The sequence below is a fragment of the Myotis daubentonii genome, chromosome X (assembly GCF_963259705.1).
Source record: "Myotis daubentonii chromosome X, mMyoDau2.1, whole genome shotgun sequence".
Classification (NCBI taxonomy): domain Eukaryota; kingdom Metazoa; phylum Chordata; class Mammalia; order Chiroptera; family Vespertilionidae; genus Myotis; species Myotis daubentonii.
In genome coordinates this window covers 73,204,700-73,224,146 of record NC_081861.1, presented here as the reverse complement: position 1 = coordinate 73,224,146, position 19,447 = coordinate 73,204,700, and the positions used below count along the sequence as shown (strand labels likewise).

General features: G+C 46.2%; 1 pseudogene; it reads left to right on the top strand.

Annotated features, from left to right (window-relative positions):
- Positions 1–6,448: 6,448 nt before the first annotated feature.
- Positions 6,449–8,329, top strand: LOC132224598 (pleckstrin homology domain-containing family G member 5-like; annotated as a pseudogene).
- Positions 8,330–19,447: the final 11,118 nt, after the last annotated feature.

Below are 19,447 nucleotides of genomic sequence, written 5' to 3'. Positions count from 1 at the left end.
ACATGAGGACATTTGGCTGCGCCTCCGCGCCATCTACGAGGCCAGCCCAACCCCAACTCCTCATCAGCACAGACCAGGAGATTGGGTCTATGTCAGAAGGCACCTCCGGGAGACCCTAGAACCACATTGGAAGGGTCCCTACACTGTGGTGCTGACGACCCCCACCACTCTCAAGGTAGATGGCGTCGCGACCTGGATCCATCACACTCACGTCAGGTCGTCAGGTCAGCGGATCCATCCATGACCCGGAAAGACTTCATCACCAAATGGAGCATCGATCGAGATCAACACAACCTGCTCAAGCTTAAGCTACACCGTGCTCAACCTGCCTCATGCCGGTAACATGGCTCGCGATCACTCCTGTCACCAGGAGCCCCCACAATACTGTGTAATACACTTAGATAATGCCTGCATCTTCATGGACAAGGCTCCAAAGAGACAAGGACAATTTATGGGGTCACATGTTTAGTTGCAGAAGATTTGGCTGCCTAAAGCGGCCATGATGTTTCATTGTATTGATATGTTATATTAACCTTTGATTCTTTTGCAGGTTTTGAATGTATGTTGGCTGTCCTGGAAGGGAGCTGTGTGGGGTGACCCCCAAAAGTAAAGGGTGTCTAGCTGCCAAGAGGGCAAGTGCCCAACTGGGCAGGGAAGGGTGCCCATCAGGTTTTGGTCTCTGTTGAGAAACAGCTAACAGTTGGCAGCCTGTAATACTGTCTTGCAGGCCTGAGTCACCATGCCCATGTCAGGGGTAGTAAAGCTGGAAAAAGCCTGTTTAGAATAGAAGGTCTGAGGCATGGTTATGCATAGAAAGAAGGTTTTATACCGGCAGTTACTGTTTTGTTTTAAATCCATGAAAAGGAATTAGCAAGGAAAGTCAGAAAATCTTAGAGTAGATCAGTATGTTCTTCTCCTTATGTAATTCCTCCGGAATCTGGCAATATGTGAAGGGATTTATTCCCTCCTGGGAAGGCACTTAAGCATTCTGTATTGCCAAAAGGATCCCAATTGTCTACAGCTGTTGTCTGAGCTCTCCGTTCAAGCTGGGTTTATGAAAAGCTGGTACCATGGATCTGTCTCTTGCCCAATGGCGTAAGCTGGGCCCTCTCTGGAGAAGAAACCTGGGTTTCCCAAGAGATGTGATCAATGCCGGGGCTCCCTAGCAGGCGAGGGGAACCCAAGGCGGGTGCTGGGTGTGGAGGCCACAGGGGGCATAGGCTAACAAGGAGACAGAACCGAACCTCACATCACCCTACTTGGCCCAGAGATGGTTGGTAGTTAGAGAGAGGTAAGACTCCACCAGGTGGGGCGACCTAAGACAGACACAGCCGAGGGCCAGTAGGAGAGAACTTGGGGTTCAACAGAGCTGGGGCACAGATCCTCACCCCCCCCCCAATGGTGCAGGGGCTTGAACACTCGCCCCTTCTGAGGAAGGTCTCCTGTCCCCATGGCTGCTTCTTGCTTCCCATGCCCAGTCCAGACGAGGAACCAAATAACAGAAGGACTTGGTCCAGCTGAAAATGGTACCCAGAAAAATGGTGGCTTAGTTCAACAGACTCTAAATTTAAACCTAGCCTAACAAACAGGAATGCTTGAGCCTCTTCAAGGCAAATAGTACTAAATCTTGATTTGGTTTTTTTTTGATAACCATGGAGGAATTCTAAGAAGAAAGATCCTATTTCAATAGACGTTATTAAATCTAAAATGGTTTCTTTCACTTCCACCAGACCATTTGTTAACCTTATAGGGATAGTTCAGTTGATAGTTTTGGTGGAATAGAATTGCAGTCCGTCTCATGATTGAACCGGAAGTTCCAAGACAAGGGGGGAATGAAAGGCACACCGCCCATCTCTCCGGGCAGTGCGGGAGGAGGAGTCTGGCCGCTGGGCTTTAGAATCCCTCCGCGCCCGCCATAGGGCCTGGCCTCCCAGGAGCAGGTCCCAGTGTCCGGATCAGCTGCGTGGCCAGCGGTGGGCCGAGGGGTGGGGCCAGGCGGCGACTGACCACGGGAGTGGTCGTGGGAGCGGAAGGCCTCACTGCCTGGCTCTTTCCTCCCTTCCCCTGTGGTCGGCTCCCCGCTTGCCCGCGCTGGGGCCGGGGGTCCATCTGGCCCTCGGGGCCCGGTCAGGGGCGCCGGGGCCTGCGTGGGCCTGCCGCCAGGCCCCATGAAGCACGGCCTGGCCGTGCTGCTGGCGGCCTTGGGCATCGACTCCCCAGCCCACAGCGGGAGCCCAGTGCCGGCTGCCACCCGCCCTGCCCCCTGGACCGGGTCCACATGGGCCGCGTGGACCCCCAGCCCCAGTGCGGCAGCGGCGGCAGCGGAGTGGGGCGCGTGCCCTAGCCCGGGGAGGCCGCCGTGCTGCAGTGCGCCGGCCCCGTGGGCCAGGCCTGCTCTGAGCGGATGCTGCTCTTCCAGAGCTGGGCCGCTCCACTGGCCGCACCCCATGTGCTGGGCCTGTGCTGCCCAGACGCGCCGCTGTGGGAGTCCCGGTCTGCCCGCAGGCCGGCTGCTGGTGCTGTGCGGGAGGGCCATCCTGCCTTGGGGCGTGTTCAAGCGACAGCAGCAGGAGCCGGGCGAGGGCTGCACCCTCCATCTTGCCTTGGGTTCTCCATTTTGGGACAGAGCCATGTGCTTCTTCCCAGAAGAGGCCGCTGCTAGCCACACCCAGGATTTCTCTGGACTAACCAATAATAATCAAGGGAAGTGCATGCCATCACTATGACCACATCCTGTACCAACTCAGGCCTAGCCAATCGGCGGGGCCCACAGTCCCCTCTCCTGCACTCACTCCACCCCCCTATAAAACCCCCTGTCCCATCAGGCCTCCCTCTCTTGGCCACTGGACTTTCCGTTGTGTCGGTGGGCCTGGTGAACGGGGAGCGCAAACCGGCTTGCATTAAAAGGACTCTTTGCTTTTGCATCGGACTCACTGGCTCCCTGGGGGTCTCGGGGACCTTGAAATCTGGGCACAACATTTCATTGTCCAACTCACTAATCTCTTAATTTTTCAATTATTTTAATTTATAAATTTATGTATTTTATAAAATAAAGTTAATATTATAAATATAACCTATTTCATGGCATTACTGCAATAATCAGATAAGTTTAAATATAAAAATGTGTTTTATATAAATAACTTCCCATCTATTAACAGAATTTGTCTGTACTTATACTATGAAACTTCATAGAATTAAATAGAAGTACCATTATTTTAAATGCAATAAAATATAGATATCTCAAAGAAAGACTCAAATTCATAGCTAGTGATTTCTCTCACCATTAATTTTTGCAACAATCCTTGTGGCAAAAGTAGTGTTTATTGGGTGAAATTGAAATGCATAAAGTCCTGAAAGATCACTCAGGAATTTGTTATTGAGGAATAAACGTAACTGTGAAACATTTCATGGCATCTTGTAGTATTTATTTACATTGTTAGTGCTTCATTTTCAAAATGTAATTTCATCGCTCATGAAAACATAAATTAAACAGTATATCAAAGTTTTTTTTCTATTAATTAATTAAGTAATGAGGGAACCAGTAAGATGTTAAAACTAGTCCAAAGAGCATTTGAAGCCCTAACCCAGTGGTCATCAAACCGTGACTCACGAGCCACATACGGCTCCTTGGCCCCTTGAGTGTGGCTCTTACACAAAATACCATGTGTGGGAGTGCACATACAGTGCGACTGAAACTTCGTGGCCCATGCGCAAAAGTCAGTTTTCGGCCTGAGCGAGTCTATTTTGAAGAAATGGCGTTAGAAGAAGTGGGGGGTGTCGGGTGGTCAGGTTACAAGAGATGCGGCGCAGGCGGGCTGCGGGATAGACACCACATGGGGAAGGCTCTCGAGATTCATCCACGAGTTGAGTGAGCCAGTCAGTTAGCAGTCTCATTGTACAGTGGTTAGTGCTAGTTGGGTCCTCAAATAGTGCACTGGTAACAAAAGTACCTACTCAAAGCATAAAGTTACCTATTTTTCCAACCAGCAGCACATCCTACATTTTCAAGCATGAACCTTATCAAGAGTAAATTGAGAAGTTGTCTTATTGATGAGGACCTGGATTCATGCCTAAAATTGAAAACAACAACATACAAACCTGACTTACCCAAACTTTCCAAGGAGATGCAAGGCCATTGTTCACATTAGTGTTTGTCAGTCATTGTCATGATTTAATTTTATGGATATTGTAAGGTAAATTGTAAGGAATTTAATTTTATCAATAAATAATATTGTTACTAAGTATGATATCAAGTTTTATTCAACGTACCTATAGTTTAACTAAGATTTAAAACTTTAAGTAAAGTTTATTAAGTCAATTTTAGGGAACGTTGTGGAGTGAAAGAAGATGTAGTGTCAAGGATTGAGAAAGGTATGTTGAGATGGTTTGGACATATATAGAGGATGAATGAAAACAGATAGATGAAACAAGTATACAAGACGAGTGTGGATGGGAGAGTTGGAAGGGGTCAACCTCAACGAACGTACCTCAATCAGATTGAGGACTTTTTTAGCAAAGGCCAGCTTAGGAGTACCCTAATTAAGTTAATAACAATGTACTTACCTATATAGTTTAAGTTTAAAAAATTTGACTCTCGAAAGAAATTTCAATTATTGTACTGTTGATATTTGGCTCTGTTGACTAATGAGTTTGCTGACCACTGCCCTAGCCAGTTTGGCTCAGTGGATAGAGTGTCAGCCTGCATATTGAAGGGTCCTGGGATCCATTCTGGTCAAGGGCACATGCCAAGGTTGTGGGCTCAATCCTTGGTTGGAGCATGTAGAAGGCAGCTGATCAATGATTCTCTTTCATCATTGATGTTTCTTCTCTCTCGCCCTCTCCCTTCCTCTCTGAAATCAATAAAAATATCCTACAAAATAAAAGAGTAATATGCAAATCGACTGAACTGAAGAACTACCGGTTGGCAGGGGGTGGAGCCAGCAAGCAGGTGGCTCCAGGCCAGCCAAGGCACTTGCCAGAGGGCAGAGGGAGAGGATGGTGATCGGGGGGTGGTGGTCACCAGTGACAGTGGAGGCGCAATGGGGGGACAGGACCAGCTGCTCGCTGGCAGGCATGAGCCCCTAATCAGCCCGCCCAATCGCCTCCTGAAGAGGGAGGCCACCAGTGGTGGTGACAGCTGTGGTGGCAGGAGGCGGGGCCGGCTCCTTCCCCTGATTGGCCCACCCAGTTGCTCTTGCAGAGGGAGGCCAGACTGCAGCTTAGGCTCGCTCCCCAGGGGGAGCGAGCCTAAACCGTCAGTCAGACATCCCCTGAGGGCTCCCAGACTGTGAGAGGGCACAGGCCAGGCTGAGGGACACCCCTGAGTGCATGAATTTTCATGCACCAGGCCTCTAGTGTGTATATATATTAAGAATATCTGAGGAACTAGGGTTTTAGGCAATTTTATAGAAGACTGTTAAGTTATGGAATTAGGAATTTTAGGATGACTTAATGTCCTACAGGGAAATAAACTGTGCAGTGTATCTTTTCCTCCAAGATGTAATTTATTTGCATCTCTATCAGACTGCAATTTCAGAAGCCTGGGACATTTAATACAGTGTAAACAGGTGAACAAAGTTTTTTCTACAAATCTTTGCGTGGACCTGTTCTCTTGATTAATTATGTTGAACGGACATGTCACCCATTTTTATTTACTCATTTCCAAATTTGTGATAAGTTTTTCTAAAAACTTATATTTTGAGCATCTTTTCATGTGATGAAATATTCAATAAAATATTTAATAAACAAATAATATCCTACCTAATAAAAGAGAAACATGGTAATTAGCCGTACATCCCCTACCCTTCCCATTGGCTAATCAGCGAGATATGCAAATTAACTGCCAACCAGATGGTGGCCAGCAGCCAGGCAGCTGAGAACAGGAGGCTTGGTTTCCCCAGCGATGGAGGAAGCCAAGGTTCCGCCTGCGGCTGTGGGGCTCTGAGCTCCTGAAGCAACAGCTCCAAAAGATACAATGTTTCAATTATAGAAGCTAAAAGATGGTGGTTAATTTGCATACTCAGGCTCCAAGCAGTGGAATGAAGCCAAACAGCCCTGAAGCCGCAGAGCAGAGAGGTCTCACTGCCAGGGGATCGGCAGAGCTGGGAGGCCTCAGGACCCCGGAATCAGCAGAGCCATGGGGCCTCCCGGCCCCGGGATCAGCGGAGCCTGATGGAAGCCCTGTGTGTTTATGCACCCTGGGGGTGCAGAGGTCCTGTCCTAGGCAGAGGCCAATGACGAAACTTCCACCTCTGAGAAGCAGCCTGGGGGCTGGAAGGCGGCTCCTCTGACCTCAGTGCTGGAGTCCCACCGCTCCACCAGGAGAGGAGCAGAAAAAGGCCGGAGCCTCCCTCAAGATGACCCGAAATCCCCACCCACACCAGGCAGGCTGCTGGGACTGTTCGTGGAGGACACACTTCCAAGCCCAGCCGGTGGCCCTGCTGCAGTGATGGCACTCCTGGGTGCAGGCCCCAGTGGGACGCGGGGTGGCGGCGGGGGGACCTTGAGTCCTGGGCTCCTTGCCTGCCTTCCAAGGCTTTCTCCTGCTTTAAGGCCTCGCCCTCCGCCAGCCTCCTCCTCCCCAGCTCCCAGAGCAGTGGACCCACCGAGGGCGCTCCCCGCTGGCCAAGGGGGTGAATGGAGCGGCGGGGGCTCCCGGGTAAAGGGTTGCCCTGGGGAGGAGTCCCGACACCTCCAAGACCCGCTCCTGTTCAGCAACATCCCCAAGATCGCTTGTCTGCACCTCGGACTGTGGGGCAGCGTGATGGCGCCAATGGTGGAGAAGGCGCTGCGCAAGCGGGGGCTGCTGCAGCCCGGGACCTCCTCAAAGGCTTCAAGATGTTGGGCTCCCTCTTCAAGCCCTACATCCGGTACTGCATGGAGGAGGAGGGCTGCATGGAGTACATGCGCAGCCTGCTGCATGATAACCTCTTCCCGGCCTAGGTGATGTGGGCCAAGAAGCACCAACAATGCCAGCGGCTGAAGCTGAGCGACATGCTCGCCAAGCCCCACCAGTGGCTCACCAAGTACCCACTGCTGCTCAAGTTGGTGCTGAGGAAGAGGGATGAGCCACATGCCAAGGAGGCTGTCATCACCATGATCAGCTCCGTGGAGCGCTTCATCCACCATGTGAACGCGTGCATGCGGCAGCGACAGGAGCGGCAGCAGCTGGCCGCCGTGGTGAGCTGCATGGATACCTACGAGGTGGTGGAGGGTAGCAACGACGAGGTGGACAAGCTCCTGAAGGAATTTCCGCACCTGGACCTGACCGCGCCCATCCCTGTGCCTCCCCGGAGGAGACGCGTCAGCTGCTGTTGGAGGGCAGCCTGAGGATGAAGGAGGGAAAGGACAGCAAGATGGATGTGTACTGCTTCCTCTTCACGGACCTGCTCTGAGTGACCAAGGCAGTGAAGAAGGCTGAGGGGACCAGGGTCATCAGGCCACCGCAGCTGGTGGACAAGATCGTGTGCCGGAGCTGCGGGACCCTGGCTCCTTCCTCCTCATCTACCTGAACAAGTTCCAAAGCGCCGTGGGGGTCTACACGTTCCAGGCCAGTGGGCAGGCTCTGTGCCAGGGCTGGGTGGACTCCATTTACAATGCCCAGAACCAGTTGCAGCAGCTGCATGCGTAGGAGCACGCAGGCAGCCAGCAGCACCTACAGAGCATGGAGGAGGAGAAGGAGGAGCAGGAGGACGAGGAGGAAGATGAGGAGGAAGAGGAGGGTGGGGAGAGTAGTACTTCTGCCGCCAGCTTCCCCACCATCCTGCGCAAAAGCAGCAACAGCCTGGACACCCAGCACTGCGCCTCGGACAGCTTCACGGAGACCCTGGCCTTGGTGGTGCTGGAGCCCGGGGAGATGCTCTCCTCTACCGAGTTCGAGGGCGGCCCCTTCAGCTCCCAATCGGATGAGATGTCCCTCAGTACCACCGCCTCATCTGTCACACTGACCAGCGAGATGCTGGCCCTGGGCCCTGGGGAGGGCAGCTCCTGCTCCATGGACTCCGCCTACGGCACCCTCTCCCCCACCTCCTTGCAAGACTTTGCGACCCCAGCCCCTGTGGTGGAGCCAGCACCCTGGCCCCTAGATTTACCACAGGCCCCTTCACCCCCGCCCTTGCCCCGCCTCCGCCGCCGCCCCCCTGTCCAGCTGCTGTCCCGCCTGCCCCACCTGCTCAAGTCCAAATCTGAGGCCAGCCTCCTGCAGCTGCTGGCAGGGGCCGCCACCCAGGGGCCGCCCCAAGCCCCCAGCCGCAGCCTGTCGGAACTCTGCTTGGCTGCCACAGCCACTGGTGCATCAGGACCACCCTGCTGCTTACCTCCCAGGCCCTGAGCATAGTGTGGAGCCGCCATGCCTGGAGGGTGCGGTCCGGGGCCCGGAGCCCAACGTGGAAGGGCCGCAGTATGGCCACCAGGCCCTGAAGGCTGCCCTGAAAGTCACACAAAGACAACCTTCTACTGGAGGGCAGACATGTGGTGCTCTGGGAAGATTCCGGAGGTAAGGAAGGAAGGTCATGGAAGGGAACAATTGCAAGCGGAGATCCTGAAGGTTCTGAAAGCAGAGGACCAGCTCCCTGCAGACCTGAACTCTGTGTGGGCCTCTTTATCGGCCCTGGCGGTGGGAGGCACAGGAGGAGGTGATGGACCGGGGCTGTGCCCAAGGAAGACTCAGAGGAAGCCACGTGTGGACAGGGCCAGGCAGAGCAGGCAGGCCCTTGTGGATCCCACTGGAGCGCAGCCAGACCCCAAGGCGACCACCAAGCCAGGCCCCAGGGAGAAGTGAGCAGATGCCACTCCACTCTCTGTAGAAGACCATTATGCAGAAAACTAAAGAAACCGATTTTACATAATTTCCCAGGTGGAGAACAGTTGGTATGTAAGCCCCTGACCAGTGCCCAGCCTCTCCTCTGTCTGTCTATCTCACTCTTAGGTACCATGTTCTTTGTTCTCTCTTAACTGCAACTCATTTTTAAACTAGATTGCTTTTAAAAGAAGACTAAATAAAGTTTCCCTAAAGTTATTTAGGCGGTGCTGGGGCTGCTGGGGCTGCTGGGGGCCTGATAGAAGACACAAACATGCAGTGGGGGGCCTGTACCCAGCAGCCCCAAGGCCCATTACCTTGGTGCTGGGGCTGCTGGGGCCCTGATCAAAGACCCGCAGCCCCAAGCCCCGCCATCAAGGTGCTGAGGCTGCTGGGGGTATCAGAGACACAAACCCGCAGGCCCTGCACCCAGCAGACCCAAGGCCTTCACGGCAGCGGTAAGGAGCAGCAAGCCGAGTGGTAGGAAGCAGCAAGCAGGTGGGCAGTAAGGAGGGAGGGGTCCCGGACTGCGAGAGGGCACATGCTGGGCTAAAGGACCCCCCACCCATCCCCAGTGCATGCACTGGGCCTCTAGTTTTATTATAAAGAACAATATTTCACTATAAGTAATTACATGTAGAATAATGGCTAATAAAGATTTATATAATGATAGTTTTGATAGATTAGGATTATACTAATAGAAAAATAGAGAGGATATTTTAGAAAAGAGACAAAATGGCGGCAGTATAGATGGACATGTCCCGAGGTTTGTCCCGGAGCAAATAGGGTAGGCAGCTGACACGAGTAACATCCACCCTGAATTGGCAAAGGAGACTCAGCTGGGAGATGATTTGCATCCAGGAAGGGCAGAGGACCCCTGGAGACAGGTAAAATAAAGGCTCTGGGAAGGATAATCTGCCAGACCCCTGAGCCCTGAGGGTCAGAGGGAATCCACACGGCAATGGCTTGAACAGCATCCCTTGGGACAGGCACAGTGTCTGACTGTGGAAAGAAGGTCCGCAGAACTGCTGGTCAGCAGGTGATTCTAGATCTGGGTCCACAGTTAGGAAAGGCTGAAGAGTGCTGGCAGGAGAGGAGCGTGCAGAGGTGCAGCCTTTCCCCTCTTGCAGGGGATTCTAGATGTGGGTCCACAGTCAGTAAAGGCTGAAGAGTGCCAGCAGGAGAGGAGTGCAAAGAGGTGCAGCCTCTCTGGCCTCTGTGGCTTGGCCCTTTCTTCATTGAGCCTAGTTCATAGGACCTTTCAGATACAGAAATTTACCTGTGGCTGGAGTGTGGAAGAAGTTGTGGACTTACAGAATCTTGGGAGAGCAGCAAGTTTGGTGCTGAGTCATGCTGGAGCCTGGGACCTGGGCAGCCATTTTTTCCTGAAGAGATAGCCCCTCCCTCCAGCATCCAGGCAACTAATACAGCCACACCCAGATTCCACCCTGAATGGTACAAAGGATTGAAAAAAAACACCTAAATAATCCCTGAGAGTCCAAAGGGATTGGACTAAAAGAGAGACTTTCAGTCCCAGCAGCCAGAACCTGAGAAACACTACAGTACAGAAGACTGTGATCTTAAGCCAACCAAAGGAACACTTCACTTTTTCATTATTTTCATTTTTTTATTATTATTTTGTTCTCTCTCTTTTTTCTTTTTTTTCCTGTTTTTGTTTGATGCGTTATTTTCTATTTCTTTTCACATTATTTTTCCATCACTCTATTTTATTTTATTTTTATTTGCTATTTTATACCATTTTTGAAATCAATTTTTTTTTGTAAATTTATTATTACTATTTTCTTCTCATTCTCTTTCCTCTTATCCACCCATTCCCTTTCTACTTCCTTTGTACTGAACTGAGATCCTTCTCATATTCATCCAATTCTTAACCTTATTTTCCATATATAAGCTCAGCCTCTACAGATTCTGCCCCCATCCTCTTTGCTGGGGGTTTGGTGTTTGTATTTTTGTTTGTATGTTTATTTTGTTTGTTTGTCTATTTATTGGTTCTGTGGTGTTTTCATATATATATTCTCCTTTTTCTTCCTTTTTCTTTTCTCTCTTATCTTTTTCTCTCTCTTTGATATCATTTTTGCTCTATTTTCTCTCCCTTAATTCTCTTTTCTCAGGTGGTCACTTATAGTGGGGTTATTATTGTTGTGAGTACATTCGTGCTTTGTTCCCTTTGTGTTGTGTCTTGTCAAGGTGAATTTTATCCTGTCTGGCCAGGTGCTAGAGAACGTGCCTCATAACCAGACACCTGGAGAGGAAACTCCATCCACGAATGGGTCAATAACACCCCACATACAACTACAGAGGCAGGAAGAAGCCAGCAGTGAGGGAGAGAGTGTGAGTCAGTGAGGGAGCAAAAGAGGAGTGTGTGGTCATGTGAGATGTGTGTGTGTGCATGTGAATGAGGCACAGTTAGATCCTGCAGGTCCTTCGGGGACAGGCTAAATGGGCTCACCTAACTAGGCAGCCTCTGCTACCATTTTAAACAGTACAAGGAGGCTGGCTCATCCTCAGAGGCCTAGCGGAGAGCTGCTGTAACTGGAATCCAGGCCTCACCTCCACACATGGTGCCCTCAGATAACACCTGAGACTCTACAGCCACTCCTGCTAGGGACTTGCTACCTTGGCTGTGGTTTTACAGTCAACAAGTCTCCAGCCACCCTGGTTGCAGGCTCCTGTGAGTTCTGAAGCATGCTCCCCTCTGACCAGACCAACGCCTTAGCCCAGGGCACTGCAACCACACGACCAGCAGACACATGAGCAGCCCACTCCTGTCCACAGAGCAGCCCGGCAAGCAGCCTGCTCCAAGCCTAAGAGCAGAAGCTTCACATGGCCTGTCCCTGTCCAAGGAACAGCAACTGTGTGAGCGGCCTGCTCCCCTGTCTGAGGAGCATCAACCACATGAGCAGCATGCCCCATCTTAGGAGCAGCAGCGGTGTGAGCAGCTCATACCCATACAAAGAACAGCAGAGCCGTGAGAAGCCCACCCCCATTTGAGGAGCAGTAGCTGCCCAAGCAGCCTGCCCCGGCCCAAGGAGCAGCAGCCACACGAACAAACTGCCCATATCCGGGGGGCGGCAGCCCTGAGCAGTCCACACTGGTCTGAGGAGCAGCAGACACATGCAGCCTGCACCTGTCCAACGAGCAGCAGCTGGTGAGTGGCCTGCCCCCATCCAAGAAGCAGCACTGCACGTGCATCTTACCCCTGTCCGAAGAGCAGCAGCCATGCAAGCAGCCCATCCCCTGTCTGAGGAGCAGGAGACATGTGAGCAGACCGCCCATATCTAAGGAGTGGCAGCCCTGAGCAGACCACACTGGCCCAAGGAGCAACAGCCACATGCAATCTGCACCTGCCCGATGAGCAGCAGCTGGGTGAGAATACCGCCACCATCCGAGGAGCAGCAGCTGAACCTGCAGCTTACTCCCTCCCAAGGAGAAGCAGAAACGCAAGCAGCCTGTACCCCATCTGAGGAGCAGCAGCTGTGCGAGCAGCCCAAACCCATATGAGAAGCAGTAGCCCTATAAGCAACAGGCCCCTGTCCAAACAGCGGCAGCCTCATGAGCAGCATGCTCCATATGAGGAACAGCTCCAGCGTGCAGCCCAACTCTGATCCAAGGAGCAGCAGCCATGTGAGCATTCCACACCCATCTGAGAGCAGAAGCCACGTGAACAGCCCCCCCATCCAAGGAACTGCAGCTGTGCGAGCAGCCTCCCCTACCAGAAAGAGGAGACACCACTGCTGCAAACAGCACCCACCAAAGGAGTCGCTGCCAACTGAGGAGCAGCCACTACTGAGACCACCTGAGGAGCAACTGCAGACCAAGGAGCCAGTGCCACCCAAGGAGCAGCCCCTGCACAACTCAACATCTAAATTAGTTGGTGAGAACAAAATGGGTAGACAAAGAAATCCTCAAAGGAAAGAAAAGGAGGAATCGCCAGAGAAGCAGTTAAGTGAAACAAAGGCATGTCATATGTCAGAAAAAGAAATCAGAATAAAGATCCTAGAGTTCATAATCCTGACAGAGGAAAAAATCAACAATTTATGTAAGAATCAAGAAGAAATGGATGAAAAAGTCAATAACTTATGTAAGAATAAAGAAGACATAAAGAGAGATATAGCTGCAATAAAAAACACCATGGAAAGTTTCAACAGTAGACTAGGAAAAGCGGAGGACCGAATTAGCGAATTAGAAGACAGTGAAGCAAAACACACCCAAACTGAACTTCAATTGGAGAAAAACATTAAAAGACAGGAGGAGAGCCTAAGGGAGCTATAGGACAGCATGTAACAAAGCAACATACGAATAATAGGGGTGCCAGAACAAAGGAAGAGGAACAAGGGTTAGAAAACCTATTTGAAGAAAAATGTCAGAAAACTTCCCTGAGGTGGGGAAGAAAAAAGTCGCACAATCACAAAGAGTACCAAACAAGATGAAACAGAAAAGTCCCACATCATAATTATGATGGCAAATGTTTGGGACAAAGAGAGAATCTTAAAGGCTGCAAGAGAGAGACAGAAAGTTACATACAAGGGATCTCCAATTAGATTATCAAATGATTTATCAACAGAAACACATCAGGCCAGAAAAGACTGGATGTGAATTTACAAAGTGATGCAAAGCAGGGGACTGAATCCAAGAATACTCTATCCAGCAAAGCTATCATTCAAAATTGAAGGGGAAATAAGCAGTTTCATAGACAAAAAAAGGCTAAGGGAGTTTATCACCACCAAGCCCGCAATGCAAGAAATGCTAAAGGGACTGGAGTAAAAAGAAGATATAAAAATCTAAGAAAGAAAACAGGCACAAAAATAAAAATGGCTAAAAACAAGTACTTTTCAATAATAACTTTAAACGTAAACAGACTAAATGTTCCAACCAAAAGACATTGAGTGGCTGAATGGATATAAAAACATGTCCCATATATATATACTGTCTACAAGAGACCCATGGCCGAATAAAGGACTCATAGAGACTGAAAGTGAAGGGATGGAAAAATATATTTCAAACAAATGGAAATGAAAAACAAAAAGCTGGAGTAGCAATATTATATCTGACAAAATAGAACTTGAAGTGAAGGCCATAACAAGAGATAAGGAAGGCCACTCCATAATACTAAAGGGATCGATACAACAAGAGGATATAACCCTGATAAACATATATTCACCCAATTCAGTAGCACCCAAATACATAAAAAAAGTCCTGGAAGATATCAAGTGAAAGATTGACAACAATACAATCATAGTAGGGGACTTTAATACACTACTGACATCACTGGATAAATCCTCTAGACAAAAAAATCAGCAAAGAAACAGCAATCCTAAAGGACTCAATAAATCAAATGGGCTTAATTGACATCTCCAGAGCATTTCACACCAAATCCACAGAATATTTGTTCTTCTGAACTGCACATGGGATATTTTCAAAAATACACCACATATTAGGTCACAAGCAAAGCCTTCCCAAGTTTAAGAAGATTAAAGTCATACCAAGCATCTTCTCACACCACAACAGCATAATATTAGAAATAAACTATAATAAAAACAATCCAAAAAAATATAAAACACTTGAAAGCTGAGAAGCATGCTATTAAACAATGATTGGGTTACCAAAGAGATCAAAGAAGAAATTAAAAACATCCTGGAAACTAATGATAATAAAAACACAACAATCCAAAATCTATGGGACACAATGAAAGCAGTCCTGAGAGGGAAATTTATAGCTATACAGTCCTACCTCAAAAACAAGAAAAATGGTAATGAATCATCTAACTCTACAACTCAAAGAATTAGAAAGAGAGCAACAAGAAAACCCCAGAGTGAGCAGAAGGAAGGAGATAATAAAGATCAGAGCAGAAAGGAATGACACAGACACCAAAAAAACAATACAGAAGATCAGTGAAAGCAAGAGCTGGTTCTTTGAAATGATAAACAAGATTGATGAACCTCTAGCCAGGCTCACTAAGAAGCAAAGAGAGAGGAACCAAATAAACAAAATCAGAAATGAAGCAGTTGAAATAACAACAGACTCCACAGAAATACAAAGGATTGTTAAAAAATACTATGGACAACTCCATTCTAACAAACTAGACAAGCTGGTGGAAATGGACATATTCCTAGAAAAATACAACCTTCCAAAACTCAATCAGGAAGATTCTAAAAATCTCAATAGGTTGATTACTAGTGAAGAAATTGAAGCAGTCATCAAAAATCTTCCAGCAAAAGAAAACCTGGGGCCAGACAGCATCAAAGGGGAGTTTTACCAAACATTCCAAGAAGAACTAAAACCTATCATCTTCAGACTATTCCGAAAAATTCAAAAGGAAGGGACACTTCCAAGCATATTCTATGAAACCAGCTTCACCCTAATACCAAAACCAGATAAAGACAACACAGTGAAAGAGAATTACAAGCAAATATCCCTCATGAACATAGATGACAAAATCCTTAACAAATTTCTAGCAAATTGGATCCAGCAGTACATCAGAAAGATTATACACCATGACCAAGTAGAATTTATCCCAGGGATTCAAGGGTGGTACAATATCCGCAAATCAATAAATTTGATACATCACATAAACAAATTGAGAGATAAAAATCACGTAGTCATATAACTTGATGCAGAAAAAGCATTTGACAAAATACAACACCCTTTCTTGATAAAAATGCTCAGCAAGGTGGGAATAGAAGGATCATACCTCAAAATTATAAAACCCATATATGATCTATGACATACCCACAGCCAACATCATACTCAATGGGCAAAAACTAAAACCATTTCCCCTAAGAACAGGAACAAGACAGGGATTCCCACTCTCACCACTCCTGTTCGACATAGTATTGGAAGTACTAGCCATTGCCACCAGACAAGAAAAAGAAATAAAAGGCATCCAAATAGGAAATGAAGAAGTAAAACTGTCCTTATTCACAGATAACATGATACTGTACATAGAAAACCCTAATGACTTCATCAAAAATTATTACACTTAATAAATGAATTCGGCAATGTAGCAGGATACAAAATTAACACCAAGAAATCTATGGCATTTCTATACACCAATAATGAACTTACAGAAAGATAGACTAAAAAAGCAATCCCATTTACCATAGCACCAAAAAAATTAAGCTACCTAGGAATAAACTTGACTAAGGAGGTACAAGACGTATACATGGAAAACTACAGTACACTGAAAAAGGAGACAAAGGAAGACATAAACAGATGGAAGAACATACCGTTTTCATTGATTGGTAGAATCAACATCATCAAGATGTCCATACTCCTGAAAGCAATTTATAGATTCAATGCACTCCCCATTAAAATACCGATGGCATATTTCACAGACCTAGAACAAACTTTCCAAAAGTTCTGGAATAAAAAAGACTCCAAATAGCTGCAACAATCCTGAGAATGAAGAACAAAGTGGGTGGGATCTCAATACCAGATATCAAGCTGTATTACAAAGCCACTGTTCTCAAAACAGCCTGGTACTGGCACAAGAACAGACATATAGATCAATGGAATAGAATAGAGAACCCAGAAATCGACCCAAACCACTATGCTCAATTAATATTCGACAAAGGAGGCATGAATATTCAATGGTATTAAGACAGCCTCTTCAATAAATGGTGTTGGGAAAATTGGACAGATACATGCAAAAAAATGAAACTATACCACCAACTTACACCATACACAAAAATAAACTAAAAATGAATAAAGGACTTAAACATAAGATGAGAAACCATAAAAATACTAGAGGAGAGTCCACAGGCAGCAAAATTTCAGACATATGCTGAAACAATTTCTTCACTGATACTGCTTCTATGGCAATGGAAACTAAAAAGAAAATAAACAAATGGGACTACATCAAAATAAAAAGGCTTTGCACAGCAAAGGAAGCCATCAACAAAACAACAAGAAAGCCCACTGCATGGGAGAACATATTTGCAAATGTCATCACTGATAAGGGTTTAATCTACAACATTTACAGAGAACTCATACAACTTAACAAAAGGAAGATAAACAACCCAATCAAAAAATGGCCAATGGACCTAAATAGATACTTTTTGAAAGAAGACAGAAGAAAGGCCAAAAGCCATATAAAAAACATGTTCAAAGTCACTAATCATCTGAGAGATGCAATTCAAAATGACAATGCGGTATCATTTCACACCTGTCAGAATGGCTGTCATCAACAAATCAACAAACAACAAGTGTTGGAGAGGATGTGGAGAAAAAGGAACCCTCTTGCACTGCTGGTGAGAATTCAGACTGGTGCAGCCACTGTGGAGAACAGTATGGAGTTTCCTCAAAAAACTGAAAATGGAACTCCCATTTGACCCAGTGATCCCACTTTTAGGAATAAATCCCAAGAAACTGGAAACACAAATTTGAAATAATATATGTTCCCCTATGTTCATAGCAGCACATTTCATCATAACTAAGATTTGGAAACTGCCTACGTGCCCATCAATAGATGAGTGGATTAAAAAACTGGTACATCTTCACAATAGAATACTATGTGGCGGTAAAAAAGGAGTTCTTACCATTTGCAACAGCATCGATGGGACTAGAGAGCATTATGCGAAGTTTAATAAGCCAGTCAGAGAAAGATAAATATCACATGATCTCACTCATTTGTGAAATATAATGAACAACATAAACTGATGAATAAAAACAGATCCAGAAACAGAGAAGCATCAATTAGACCGTCAAACCTGCGAGGGAAGGTTGTGGAGGGTGGTGGTAAGGGGTAGAGATCAACCAAAGGCCTAACCAATGGAAACAGACAACAGGGGGGTTAGGGCATGAGTGGGGGGAATATATAACGTGGGGATAAGGACAAATATGTAATAACTTAAGCGATAAAAAAGTAAAATAGAGATAGGACATAAAAAGTTCTCTTTCTTCAGAAGTTTGATCAAAATATCACTTATTCATTATGGCGTTATATAACCACTGTTTTTAAAATTGTGATCTCTTCTTCTACCATGATAACCACCTCACAGCACTTCTTACTGCCCTTCCATATTTTATTAATTTACAACATTTATCAAATTCTGATGTGCATATTACATATATATTTTTTCATTTTCTGTGTTCCCTCAATATACTTTGAGCAGATATATTTTATCTGTTTTGTTCACTACTTTTAGAACAATGTTTGGCATATAATAAGTGCTCAATATATATTTTTGAGTAAATAAATTAAGTAAACACAACATTTATTTATTGTATTAGTTGCTAATAGATATACATATATAACATTAAAACCCAGTGTTTAATTGATTCAATTTATTTGTTTGACTTTTCGTTTACAGTAATTTGTGACTTTTAGAACTTATAAATTTTAATTAGTAAAATTTATCAAAATGTCCTTTATTATTTTTTACACTTTTTTATTATTAGAAAGCTCATATTAGTAAGACCTGGAGACATTTTCTATCAGATGCTAGAGCTAAGCATTTAGCACATGCAATCAAATTGCTTTATACTAAATCAATTTTATAGAAAAATATCAAGAAGTAACATAAACAGCCCTAGCTGGTTTGGCTCAGTGGATAGAGTGTCGGCCTGCAGGCTCAAGGGTCCCAGGTTCGATTCCGGTCAAGGGCATGTACCTTAGTTGCAGGCAGATCCCCAGTAGGGAGTGTGCAGGAGGCAGCTGTTCGATGTTTCTATCTCATTGATGTTTCTAGCTCTCTATCCCTCTCCCTTCCTCTCTGTAAAAAATCAATAAAATATATTTAAAAAAGAAGTAACATAAACATAATAAACCCCAGATAAATCTAAGAATTAATAAATTATTATTTAATTTAAAAAATAGAGCAATCAGAAATTCAAACCACTATTTATCTGAATATTTTTACTCTTTTAATTTTATTTTGTACACATATATTGGAATGAAAGTCACTTTATTTTCAGTTTGGCTCTTAAAAACAATGCTGCAATACATATTTTTCTGTATATGCTTTTATAGATTGATGTCTATCTAACTCTTCACTTCATTTTAGCTAGATATTGAAAATCAAAATCCCCCACATCAACAATAATAAATCTATTATTATTTTATAATGGAAGGGGGTAATTAGATATTTCTTTGTCACTTTAATTTATAGTTCTTTGACTATTAGTAAATCTTAGCAATTTTTTTTTTTCATGTGACTGTGTACCATTTTAATTTGATCATCTCTGGAGTATCTATTCACCTATTTTCCTTGCTTTTCTATTTGGCCCTTAAAATAACTCATAAATTTAAAAGAACTATCTACACTAATAAAAGACAAAGATGCTAATTGACTGTACTTTCACTAGACCCTAAGTCACGCCCACCAGCCAATAAGAGGGACTATATACAAATTAACCCAACCAAGATGGCGGCTAGCAGCCACAGAGCTGGAGCAAGCAGTAGGCTTGGTTTCCCGGGCGATGGAGGAAGCCAAGCTTCCAACCTGCCTGAACTGGCTGTGGCCTCCGCTCATAGCAACAAAGTTTCAATTATAGAAGACAAATAAATCCCAGATACCTGCTTCCAGCCAGCCTCCACTGGGAGCTTGGGTGGCTGGGGGTTGTGGCCAGCCTGCAAGCAACCATCAGCCACTCACCCAGGCTGGCCACAACCTCATGGGGTGAGGTTTC